Source organism: Musca autumnalis, unplaced genomic scaffold, assembly GCF_047663935.1.
Source record: "Musca autumnalis isolate F117 unplaced genomic scaffold, ASM4766393v1 scaffold_5, whole genome shotgun sequence".
NCBI classification, from domain to species: domain Eukaryota; kingdom Metazoa; phylum Arthropoda; class Insecta; order Diptera; family Muscidae; genus Musca; species Musca autumnalis.
Window position 1 is genome coordinate 139,854,474 of NW_027412088.1, and position 12,327 is coordinate 139,866,800.

The 12,327-nt window shown below is 33.4% G+C and overlaps 1 protein-coding gene and 1 long non-coding RNA gene across 25 annotated transcripts in view; one reads left to right on the forward strand and one right to left on the reverse strand.

Annotated features, from left to right (window-relative positions):
* Positions 1-12,327, forward strand: part of mam (neurogenic protein mastermind) — a 586,128-nt gene that overhangs the window by 461,429 nt on the left and 112,372 nt on the right. Inside the window, exon 1 of one of the 24 annotated variants that reach the window (XM_073955429.1) lies at positions 605-680. The exons of the other annotated variants lie outside the window; for them this stretch is intronic. The gene's annotated coding sequence lies outside the window, so the exon portion shown is untranslated. Of the gene's footprint in view, positions 1-604; positions 681-12,327 lie in introns of those variants that run through there. 24 annotated transcript variants of the gene reach the window in all.
* On the reverse strand, positions 3,635-4,093 carry LOC141386585 (uncharacterized). The gene is made up of 3 exons (XR_012408408.1): positions 3,952-4,093; positions 3,793-3,889; positions 3,635-3,730 (listed from the first exon to the last, which is right to left on the reverse strand). It is a non-coding gene; the product is annotated as an uncharacterized lncRNA (long non-coding RNA).

Here is a 12,327-nt window from a genome sequence, read left to right on the forward strand (position 1 = left end):
ACTTTAAGATCTGCTTTTGTTGTCAATCGTTTTATGTTGTGTGTTGTGAAAAATCGTTGTTGTTTTAAAAAGCATTTTGAAGTGGGAGGTGGGTGGTTGGTTGTTTGTTTCGTCGGTCGGTCGGTTGGTTAAAGTATGCAACTGTGTAGTCGATAACATCATCATCATGCATGTATGCTTGAATCTGTGTATTGTTGCTACGAGAGCGATTTTGAGAGAGAGCGAGAGTGGTGGCTACGTCCCTCGTCATTAAATTCTTAACGTGTGTACGTCGAATATGTGCGTACTATGAACTCAAAAACACAAACAAAAAGAAAACAAAATCAAAGCAAAATCAAAAAAAAAAAATTGCTTCGCCGACGCTGTCTTCTTTGTATAAAAATGCAAATAAAAAAATTAAAATAAAAATAAAAAAAAGAAAATAACAAAACGACACATTTTGAGTAATCGCAACAACGTTGAAGAACAAAAGACAAAACAGAAATAAATAAAAACAAAATAAAATAAAACAAACTTAAAAGGCAATTCGCAACAAGACAATACAAAATTAAATAACAAACTTATAATTTTACTTGCTGTTTTTTTTTTGTTTTGTTTAGAATATGCAGATAATAACACAATAATGAAAGAAGAACTAAATTCCTAAAATATTTAAGCAAAACAAAAACTAAAAAATTGTGGTTAGAGAAAACATAAAAACGACAAGCAGTGATCAATTTAATTTTAAATTATTTATTTTTATAACATTGTTATTAAAAGTGAAGGCTTCAATATTGTTAAGGAGGCACTCATTGTTACCACATGCAGTTCTTCTCATCCTGATCACAACTCTGTATGGGGAAGTCCATACTTCCATGACATTTTTGAAAATGTGTTTGCTTTAACATCATTATGTTGCTTAGGTGGCACCCCTCAGATCGGGTTGTACTGTTTATCGTAATCTAAATGTGATATATTTTCTGCGAATGGGGGGAGGGATGAGTCCATGCTTCCCAAGATATGGAATATGTTTTTTAGGAAAACCCGTCGTTAGTTCTTCTTATCCTGATCACAACAATACAGTTTTCCGGGAGGACGTCCATACTTCCAGATATATGGGTCTTGACCTTTCAATTTGCTACGTATTCGATATGGATATCATTTTTAAGCTTATGAAGAGTTCTTTTGTGCGTTTAGGCAATATTTGCACATGCACGTTTCATAAAACGCCACTACCCATTTTGAAGTTTAAGATCTGACCATGTGACCCACAGTGATATTCACCCCTAAATTATCGAGTGAGAGAAGGGAAATGGTTCTACGTCTGAAGATCGCAGGTCACATTGTCTTGAATATTCTGGCAACGTCAGGATTTGTTAGCAGCAGTGGTTCAGAAATCGATGGCCAAAAAACCAATTTTTGTCATCACCGATTGTTAATTTCTATATGGTATTTGAAAGAAAAAAATATTGAAACTAAGAAAACCAAAAAAAAAAAAAAATTAGGAAAAAATAATCCTCATTTTGGAAAATATGAATTTTTTTCAAATTTCTGGAGAAAGATGGTCTGTTCCGGAACTGCAAGCATCTACTAATTTCTACTATTTTTTCCGATAACATAAGGGGAAAAATGTTATCGTAGTAAAAAATAGTAGCTTCTTGCAGGTTCTGGAACAGAGCAAATAATAGCTATTTCTCGGAAACTATAACAGATATTGGGTTTAATGTTTTTGTTAACTTGCACAATGGGCCCAACGACAGGTTTTTGAGGCAACAAGTCACTGGAAGCTGCTGGACCTGATGTTTATAAAAATATATCTGCAAAATTTGGAAGGAATCGGTTCAGATATAGATATAGATTTCGTATATATGTTTCAACCGATTTTATCTGACTTTATATTTAAGCCGTACTAAGGTCACAATTTGTATCCGATGACCTCGAACTGGCAGATCGGCCGAAAATATTGATGCTGTGCGACAGAGCGTCGAAATGCCATAAAAAGAACACATTTTTGCGTTAGAGAAAACGGTTCTCATTTAATTGATATTATTTTTCCATAATTAATGTAAAAAATAACATAAAATAAACTTTCTTTTTATCATAATTTTTTTTTGTTTTTTCCATTCCATTCAATAGTTATTTAAAAAACAAATCATATAGTTACTTTAGCCGCACCCTGTAGTTTCGCGAATACGTCGCAATACCGGTTCTCATTTAATTGATATTATTTTTCCATAATTAATGTAAAAAATAACATAAAATAAACTTTCTTTTTATCATAATTTTTTTTTGTTTTTTCCATTCCATTCAATAGTTATTTAAAAAACAAATCATATAGTTACTTTAGCCGCACCCTGTAGTTTCGCGAATACGTCGCAATACCGAGAGTTCTGTTCCAAAAACCATATAAACTACAATATAAACACACAAAATATACACGACAAGTCTACATCAAATATTACTTACCAAATCTAACTTTTTTTAATTATTAATCAGAATATTAATTTACATACCTTTACACGTGTTCTCTATTAAAAAACTGTTTATTACGTTAGCGGTTTTTAATAGTCGATCGAAACAAATTTGTTCATCGTTTGATAGATTTTTATAAAAATTTGTCCTCTTTCAGCCCATATTTAGTTTTGTGCAAGTCACATTCCGTCCGTTTAAAACCTTATTAAATTTATTGAAATTACATGGGTAAAAATTTGTATTTTTCAAACCGTTTACAATTTTAATTACAGTTTTTTACATAAAAGCTCATTTTTTTAAGTATATGAGTATTTATAAGTATTTTATGAAAACCCTAGGAACTTTTTTTAATTTTTGAACAAAATTTAAATTTTTTGAAAAAAAATTAAATAAGTATTTAATTAAAAAAATAATTAAGTAACAGTGTTTTATTTATAAATGCACTTAAAAGTAGGAAATAATTTTTCATGATGGAATCTCTCAAATAAAACGCTTGCATTTGAATTAAAAATTGTGACAATATTAAACGGCAAGCGTTTTATTTGAGAGATTCCATCATGAAAAATTATTTCCTACTTTTAAGTGCATTTATAAATAAAACACTGTTACTTAATTTTTTTTAATTACATATAGTATACTTATTTTCTAGATTTTAGTGCATTTAAAAATAGAACACTGAAACTTGTTAATTTTATAATTATTTTTAATTTTTTTTTTTGTAAATACATTTTTAAGATTTTCAATTTTATTTGTATATACCTGAGATTATAAATGATATTTAATGATGGACTTGCATTTAAAAATAAATGTATAATTTTAGTAAAAATTTATTCAGGTTGGTAGTTTTTCATCCTGTTGATTTCAGTTTATGCTTCTTCATTGCATGGCTTCTTTCCTGTTAGTTTCGAGCAATCCAGTTCTTCTATTCTTAATCCATCCAGCGACCCATGATTTTGGTTTCATATTCATGTATTGTCATCCAAATCTGAAAAGTGTACAAAGTTTTAGTTCTATTGGTCAACTACAACTATGTCACAAATGAGTTACCAGATTTAAAAAGCAAATTAGATAAAAAACTGTAAAACAGTGTAAAAATGGACCAATATTGGTTTGATATCATATTCATGTATTGTCATCCATTTAGTTCGCTTGGTCAATTACAACTGTGTTAAAAATGAGTTACCAGATTTGAAAAGCATGTAAAGTTGAACACTGTACAACTCTGTAAAAATGGACCAATATTGGTTTTGATTTCATATTCATGTATTGTCATCCAAATCTGAAAAGTTTGCATAGTTTTAGTTCGATTGGTCAACTGCAACCCTTTTAAAAATCATTTACCAGATTGGAAAAGGGGCTTAAGTTAGACACCGTAAAAACACTGTAAGAATGGACCAATATTGGTTTTGATTTCATATTCATTTATTGTCATCCAAATCTGAAATTTGTGCAAATTTTAAGTTCGATTGTTCAACTGCAACTGTGTGAAAAATTAGTTACCAGATTTGAAAAGCAAATTAGATAAAACACTGTACAACAGTGTAAAAATTGACCAATATTGGTTTTGATTTCATATTCGTGTATTGTCATCCAAATTTAAAAAGTGTGCAAAGTTTTAGTTCGATTGGACAACTGCAACCGTGTTAAAAATGAGTTACCAGATTTGAACTAAACACACGCCAACGCAAGTTAAATAAAACACTGTAATAAAAACAACTTTAATTAAGTTAATTTTTTAAGTTGTTTTTATTTATATAGTTTATTTATTAGGGTTTGTACATTTGTAATATATGAACAAAATATAAAAACCACAAAACCCTCACATTTTCATGAAATTAGTACAAAACGGAACAATTTCGCTTTGGTCCCGAATTCCCCTGCAGCGAATTTGACGTCTTTTGATTCACCGGAAAGCTGATTGTGAAATCTGAACAAAACAAAATAAATATGAATATATCTCTATCCACGTAAAAGTTATAGAATTTCTACCAGAAAAAAAGTTTTTGAATCACTGTGCGCCGTTTTCGCGATTTTGAGTTGTTATACCATCCAGTCCCGGCGACTTGCAGGGCTAAAATCTGTTATTCGTCCATTGAAGTTTTGGGATGCTAGTTAATCTGTCTATCAGCTGTGAATGCCCTACAATGGGACTAGAATCGCGAATATTTGAAAAAATAGGAATAATAATAAGGAATAATTGCAGGCAAATTATCAAAACATAAACTCACATAATTGATTTTTGTGGAACCAATGCCGATCGATAGCTCGTCTAGAAACATTTTTGTTACATCTTCTCGTATATATAATATGTGAATTTTTAAATCTTTTTATGTAAAATCGGAAAAAAGTAGAAGATTGCGGTTGGTAATATATTGTCAATTTAACTCATGGAACAAACGTTATTTGTAGGCCAAAGTAGAATTTCGATAAATCGTTAGATTATCGGGATGCAATAACTGTCTTTCAACGGTTCGTACATAGTACCTTGTAAAAATAAACTTTACACTGTTACGCCTAAAAGTATGCACCAACACTGTCACGTCCAAAGAACCAACCAATGTACATTAGGGTTATGACTTTTTTACAACCTTATATCCCTGTATCATATTTTGATGAACTTTTGCCTAAGATTAGATAAAATATTAATTATAAGTTGATTCGACAAAAACAGCTCACGCACAAAAACTTTCAAAGTTTTCATATATGAGCGTTTTTGACAAAAATTTGGAGTCACTTTAAGCACATATATGGCTCAAAAAAAGCTTTAAACCACACGACATAACCAAAATGACATAAGCTTTTGTTTCTCACCAATTTTATCGCCATATCATAACATATGTACATATATATCATTTTATAACATACATAACTTTATTCCATATATCATATAAATTGAAAGTAGTTTGTGCGTGACGTTGTGTAATTTTTAAATGGAATAAAAGTTATTTTAGTTATTAGTAGGTCAAAGGTCATTCGTTCATGCAACAGGAAATATATATATAATTTTATTTTTGGCATTAATAGGCAAAAGTCCATTCATTCTCGCTACAGGAAATCATTTTTGAGAAAAAGGTCAAAAAGTCATAACCCTAATGTACATGTGTGTATCTCTCCTTTATATCTTCCTTTTATTCCGGATACGTTTACTATACGCTTTGAATAAGTATTTCATGGAATATTGTTGCATTAACTATGGAAAATACCTTACAGTTGGATTTAAAAATGTAGTAATTAAAATTCTAGTATGAATTGGGTTATAGTTTTGTAATGTTAAGCTTTTAAAATCTTTTTTATTTAACTTCTCTTTTTAATTTTGTGTAGCTCTGTGGTATAATTTAAATTTCCATTAAATATTTACAATTTTATTTTTTAACAAAAATCAACTTCCCACATTTCCGTTTTTTTTTGCCACATACATAAAAACCATTACCAACCGACCGACCATCCAACCAACCATCGAAACAGTGTTGCAAATACCAGGCATAGCATAGCTTCTTTCATTTCATGCTCCCTATTGGCTCATAATGTCCGTGTATTGGAAAATGTAGCGGAAATTAATACACAGTCATAAATTTCCACAGCATTTTTTGTAAATTAAGAAATACAATTTCGCCCCCCAAACACCTCCACAAACATCGCCCTCGCTTTTGTCAAAATTATATCGTTGTAGTAGTGGTCAACACTGGCATGATGGCTTTAATGTGGGGCAAAAAGGATATGGAAAAATGTAAAGTGGCTGGGGTAGATTAGTGTGAAAAATAGAGATAATACAAATAGGGGAACGTTTTAGTTTACCATTATGGGGAAGCTTTCGATTAGGTATGACTTACAAATTTATTAAAAGTTTTGTAATAACGAAGGCGTATTAAGAATCAGTGAAGTGGAGCAATTTTAATTTGAACTATTGATATTTAAGTATTATTCCTTAGCCCAGGGGTTAAAATGGGTTCTCCAAATGGAGAACAAATTTAAAATTATTTTTCACTGAAGATTATGCCAAGGGGCAAAGTACAAATGCATATACGAAATACGTAAGTATGCACCTTTTTCCATGCCGATATAACGATTTTCTAGCTAACTGCTTGCTTCGCTTGATCAATTGCATGAGTGTGACGCGTTATACGTTGTCATATTGATTAACGCCAAATGATTGACAGTTAGCCTTTATTGTATACGGAAGTATAAACAGCTTATAGAGTTAGCATTGGTAGAAAGGCACCTTAGAACAACTGACAAACATGGAAGATAATAATGGATTTTCTTGAAAGCAAAAACAAAAACTGAAATGTTTTGTTTATTTATCTAAACAGCAGCGACAGCAACAATAACAACAACAGTACAGCATCAAGATCAAAATCATTAAGGAAAACAATTGTTGAAAACAAATTCCAATTCAATTTGTTTAAAGTTTCTTCTTCTTCTTTCTAAGTAGGTTAGATGACACTTTGCTATAAAGTAGTTAATCAAAATAGATTTGTATATAATTACATATTTTAAATAAATTACATGTTTTTGTTTAGAATATGTTCCATATTCATTGGCATAGTTTCCGTGAAGGGTCTCCTGGTTTGTAACATGTTTACATTACTGAAGATTAATCCACTGGATTTTATATTGGGTTAATCTACCACCATTTATATACAGTCGAACCTCGATTATCCGTAATGACCGGAGGCATTACCGATAATCGATTTTCCCGGATAATGGAGTAACACTTTTTCTCGTATATATTTAATCAAAACATATGCATTCATGCAAATTTGTATAAATAAGAGCAATTATAAATTTAATGTGGAGTTTAAAAGATTGAAAATGTTCTAAAATAATTAGTTTTTGCATTGTTTTTGTCCATTAAAAATCGGTGTTTTCCTTTCCCGGATAATCGAGGTTCGACTGTATACATAGTTTTGAGAGAACTTTTCCATAGAATATATTTTTTTGATATCCATTTTAATATTTTTTTTTGAAATTTATTTTTGCCATGTTAATTCAAAATCTAAAATGTAATCGACAACTCCTAATGATTGTTAAACCTTTTAGTACTTTTTATACCCTCAGTCTTTAGGCTAAAGAGGCTATATATGTAGACATTGCTATGACCGAAAATGTGCCTCATCGAAATAATGGTTTTAGACCCCAAGTATGTTTTAGACGAAATCTGTTTCAGACAATTTGGAGTCGATTGAGCAATGTCTGTCCGTCTGTCTGTCTGCTTGACTAGTGCTCACGATAAGTCTTGAACGAAGCAACCGATCTGGTCAACATTTGGCATATTTTGTTCAAACATAATTTAAGTTCAAAGATTGTCCACTCCTTCCGGTACACCCCCACAAAATTTGAAAATTTTTCGCTAAAATGGTAAAATGGCCGATAACTCTCGAAAAGAGTAACCAAATTAGTCATAATATTACTTTCAGGCATAGATCGCGTTCGAATATGGACAATATCGGTCCTCATACACAAAATTAGAATAATTTGAAGTTTAAGATCTCCTCTCGGATAGTTTTGAAACTTTTTCAGCATATTGTGCTTGCGGTTGTACACTTTTTTAGGATAATGGCCTAAAAGCTCCAAGAAACCTTGACAGCACCAACTAAAATGGCTAATCCGCAAGATAACTCTCGCAGGTAGTTACTGATTGGTCTAAACTTTGCACATCATATCATCTAGTCATGTATCAGGTTGGAATATGGACTATATCGGACCCGTCCTTCAGGTACATCCCACACAAAATTTGGGAGATAAACGAGATTGCTCAATTCTAGTACACATAATTCGTTTAAGTTTAAGATCTCTTCTCGGGTAGTTTTGAAACTTTTTCAGCGTATTGTCCTTACAGCCCCCTTTACAAGATAATGAGCTAAAAGCTCCAAGAAACCTTGACGGCACCAACTAAAATGCCAAATCCGCAAGATAACGCTTGCAGGGATTTACAAATCTGTCCAAACGAATATAATGATTACAGTGCGTATGATTGTTATTATAATATTTTTAATTAATACCAATCATACGCACCGGGGTTCCAAAGTTATGAAATACAAAATATAAAAAACAGCAACAAAAAACAAAAAGTTACAACACAAATACTTGTGTAAGTCATTTTTTAACCGATTTCATTGTTTTCCCCATTTTATAAAGCGTACATAATTTTCTTTTTATACCCTACACCACTATGTGGAGAGGGTATTATAAGTTGGTTTTGGGCAAAAAGTTTGTAACGCATCGAATAATGGTCGTAGACCCATACTTATATATACCAAAATGAATGTCTCGACGAGCTGAGTCTGGCTTTGTGTGTCCGTCCGTCTGTCCATCTAAACCTTGCAATCACGCTACAGGTCGCAATTTTGATCGGATCGTCACGAAATTTTGGATGTTGATGGGGGTCCCGGAGGGGAAGAAGCCTATTGATTTTGGTGATGGTCATATAATATTTAGGGGTCGGAAAGGGCAAAAAACTTAGGTGGATAAAAAGACAACGTTTTTTTCCAAAGCGAATATCTCAGCTTCGGTATGGGGTATACCAAAAGCAAAACCTGACAATGAAAGTAGAAAATATCACCTTTCCAATGATGTAAAGTAGGTGCTCGTAGGTGATCAAACAACGAAGATATCACAATAGTAGCAAATAAAACCCCAATTTTCATTTTTCCGATTTTAATTATTTTGTCGAATATCACAGCTTTGGTTGAAAACTTTCCAAAAGCAAAGCCTGACTATGAAAGTAGAAAATCCCGTCTTTACAATAATGCAAACTAGGTCGGCGTAGGTAACCAAATAACGGAGATATCGCAATAGTCGGTAATACATCCCATTTTTCTATTTTTTGGAAATCACGCTACAGGTCGCAATTTTGATCGGAACGTCACGAAATTTTGAGGGTTAATGGGAGTCTCACAGATTAAGAAGCCTATTGATTTTGGTGATGGTCGGATAATATTTAGGGGTCGGAATGGGCAAACACTTATTTGGAGAAACGTCAACATTTTATTTCAAAGCCAATCTGTTTCTTTAAGAGGTATATCAAAAGCAAAACCTGGCAAGGAAAGTAGAAAATATCACCTTTGCAACGATGTAAAGTAGGTTGTCGTAGGTGGTCAAATAGCAGATATATGGCAATAGTCGATAATGCATCCCATTTTCCGATTTTTTTGTAATCACGCTACAGGTCGCAATTTTGATCGGATCGTCACGAAATTTTGGGGGTTAATGGGGGTCCCAAAGAGAAAGAAGCCTATTGATTTTGATGATGATCAATTAATATTCAGGGGTCGGAATGGGCAAACACTTATTTGGAGAACGGTCAACGTTTTATTTCAAAGCCAATATCGCTGTTTCTTTAAGAGGTATATCTAAAGCAAAACCTAGCTAGGAAAGTAGAAAATATCACCTTTACAACGATGTAAAGTAGGTTGTTGTAGCTGCTCAAACAACAGAGATATCGCAATAGTCGGTAATGCATCCCATTTTCCGATTTGTTTTGTAATCACGCTACAGGTCGCAATTTTGATCGGATCGTCACGAATTTTTTGGGAGTTGATGCGGGTCCCACAGAGGAAGAAGCCTATTTAGTTTGGTGATGGTCGGATAATATTCAGGAGTCGGAATAAGCGAAAAGCTTATGTGGAGAAAAGTCAACGTTTTTTCTTATGCGAATATCTCCGCTTCTGGTTGGAGTATTCCAAAAGGAATACCCGTCAATGGAAGAAGAAAAGATCTCGTTTGTATTGATGCAAAGTATGTTGGCGTAAATGAGCAAACCGAGATATTGCAAAATTCAGTAATATACCCAATTTTTCCATTTTTTTGTAATCACGCTACAAGTTGGAATTTTGACCGGATAGTGACGAAATTTTGGGGGTAGATGGGGGCCCCACAGAGATTCCGCAAAAAATTTCCCAGGTGTAAGCTCATTTCATTTAAAGTTTGTTCAAGAGCACAGAGTTTTTAAAAGAAAAAATAATAGAAATTCATTGTGAAAAAAAGAAGTTATGCCGCATTTGAAGATGAAAATCTTAGAAACCCCGTCCTTCTTTACATTTTTCGTTATAAAATCACTTTATGAAGTGACATGAAATACTAAGTTTACAATATTATCGCGATAATCCGGACAGCACATGTTTCTGCGGTGTCCGAATTATCGAAGTGTTCGGATTACCGAATATTATCAAAAATAAAATATTTTCTATGACTAAATCACATGTGGTAGGCGCATATTAATTTCTTTTTATTGTAATTGCTAAAGCCGAACACTTAAATAAAATATAGAAGTAAAAAATGCTCCAAGTGTTAAAAAATAGAGATGTCCAGATTATCGAATAGAAAAAATCTCGTTAATCCGGACAATTTTAGTGTCCGAATTACGGCGTTGTTCGTATTAGCGAGTGTCCGGATTATTGAGACTATACTGTACTTTGGTCTTCCATGTACTCGAATAAAACCGATGTGGTACAACACATTTTGTCCCGAATATCCCTCCGAAATAAATTGTTGCTTACTTTAGCGCTGGCAGATAATTTTAATAGGAAAATAATACAGATGTCTCATAACACCACCGCTCTTCAGAGTCTTACTACTACCTTAAACTGTGTACATGACAGAGCTTCTAAAGTACATGTGTCCACAAATCAGCTTTACGAAAAGACTGGGCCAATTCCACTCACAGTGGTTTCTAGTCACTCTATCCCTTTCTTCGATTACTCCACAGACTCTACAGTTTTGGCGATAAATAAAGTTTCAATTCAACCTCCTTCAGCCCCACCCCTTGCCTAGAATTATTTCATTTCACCTAAAATCCCACGTGAGATTTACGGATGAACTTTACTCAAACTCCTCCTTTCTAATGTGGCAACTAATTTATTTAAATGCGATTAAATTTATGCCATAGAACTACAATGACTTATCAGTTATTATCCGACAGGTAATCTGTTCACACAATGTTCTCCCGCGCTCTATAGTTGGATTCTCATTGAATACGTGATGTAGGGTTTCCGTTTGAAGAAAACAAATTAAAAAAAAAAACAACAACAACGTCTACTAAACTGGAGCAGTAAAGTGCGAAGCATAAATAGACTTCAAATAATAATGAAGACAACTAAAACTAACGAACGACAAGCGAATGAATGAATGAACGAACGACCAAGCCGTTGTGAGCGAATGAACGTAAAAAAATTAACATAAAATTCGCACACGAAAGACATAAAAAAAGAGGAAAGCGTCGCACAAAAATTAATTCGCATAAAATGAAAACAAAGGCAAGTTACTGGCAGACGGAACGACGAACGGAGGGACGGACGAAAGGGTATAAAGTGAACAGACGCTGGTATGTCATACGCCACCATAACACAAGCAGCAGCACCAGTGTATGACTGATGACGGTAAATTGTGTTTAAGCGTTTATTTTGCCACACAGTGGACACCAAATAGAGTTTACCAAGAGACAGAGAAGAGGCATCAGCAGTAGTAATAAGCTTGGAATTTGCCAGCTAGTAGAAGAGAATATGTGGTTTATTCACACACGTCGTGGTCGTCATCGTCGTCAGTGTATAACACACAAAAATCGAAATGATTTCTTTATGTTTCTTCTGCCATTATTTGGTTTCTCGATGTATGTTTGAGTGTATCCGCCCTCCCTCCTGCCCGTCCGTCCGACCGTCTGTCAGCAAAGTGCTGCTTTGTGTTTTGTGTTCTCTGTGTCTCAGACTCTCGCGCTTTTTATTGTGTCAAGGTTCGCGGCATAATTCTACCGTGCAACATTGTTTTGGTAAAATGCGATATGCGATGTTGGTGTGTTGTTGCTGCTGCTGCTGATTCCATTACAAAGAGTTTTTCGTTCAGTTGTTCTGTCGGTTGCTCGGTTGGTCTGCTTGGCATTTT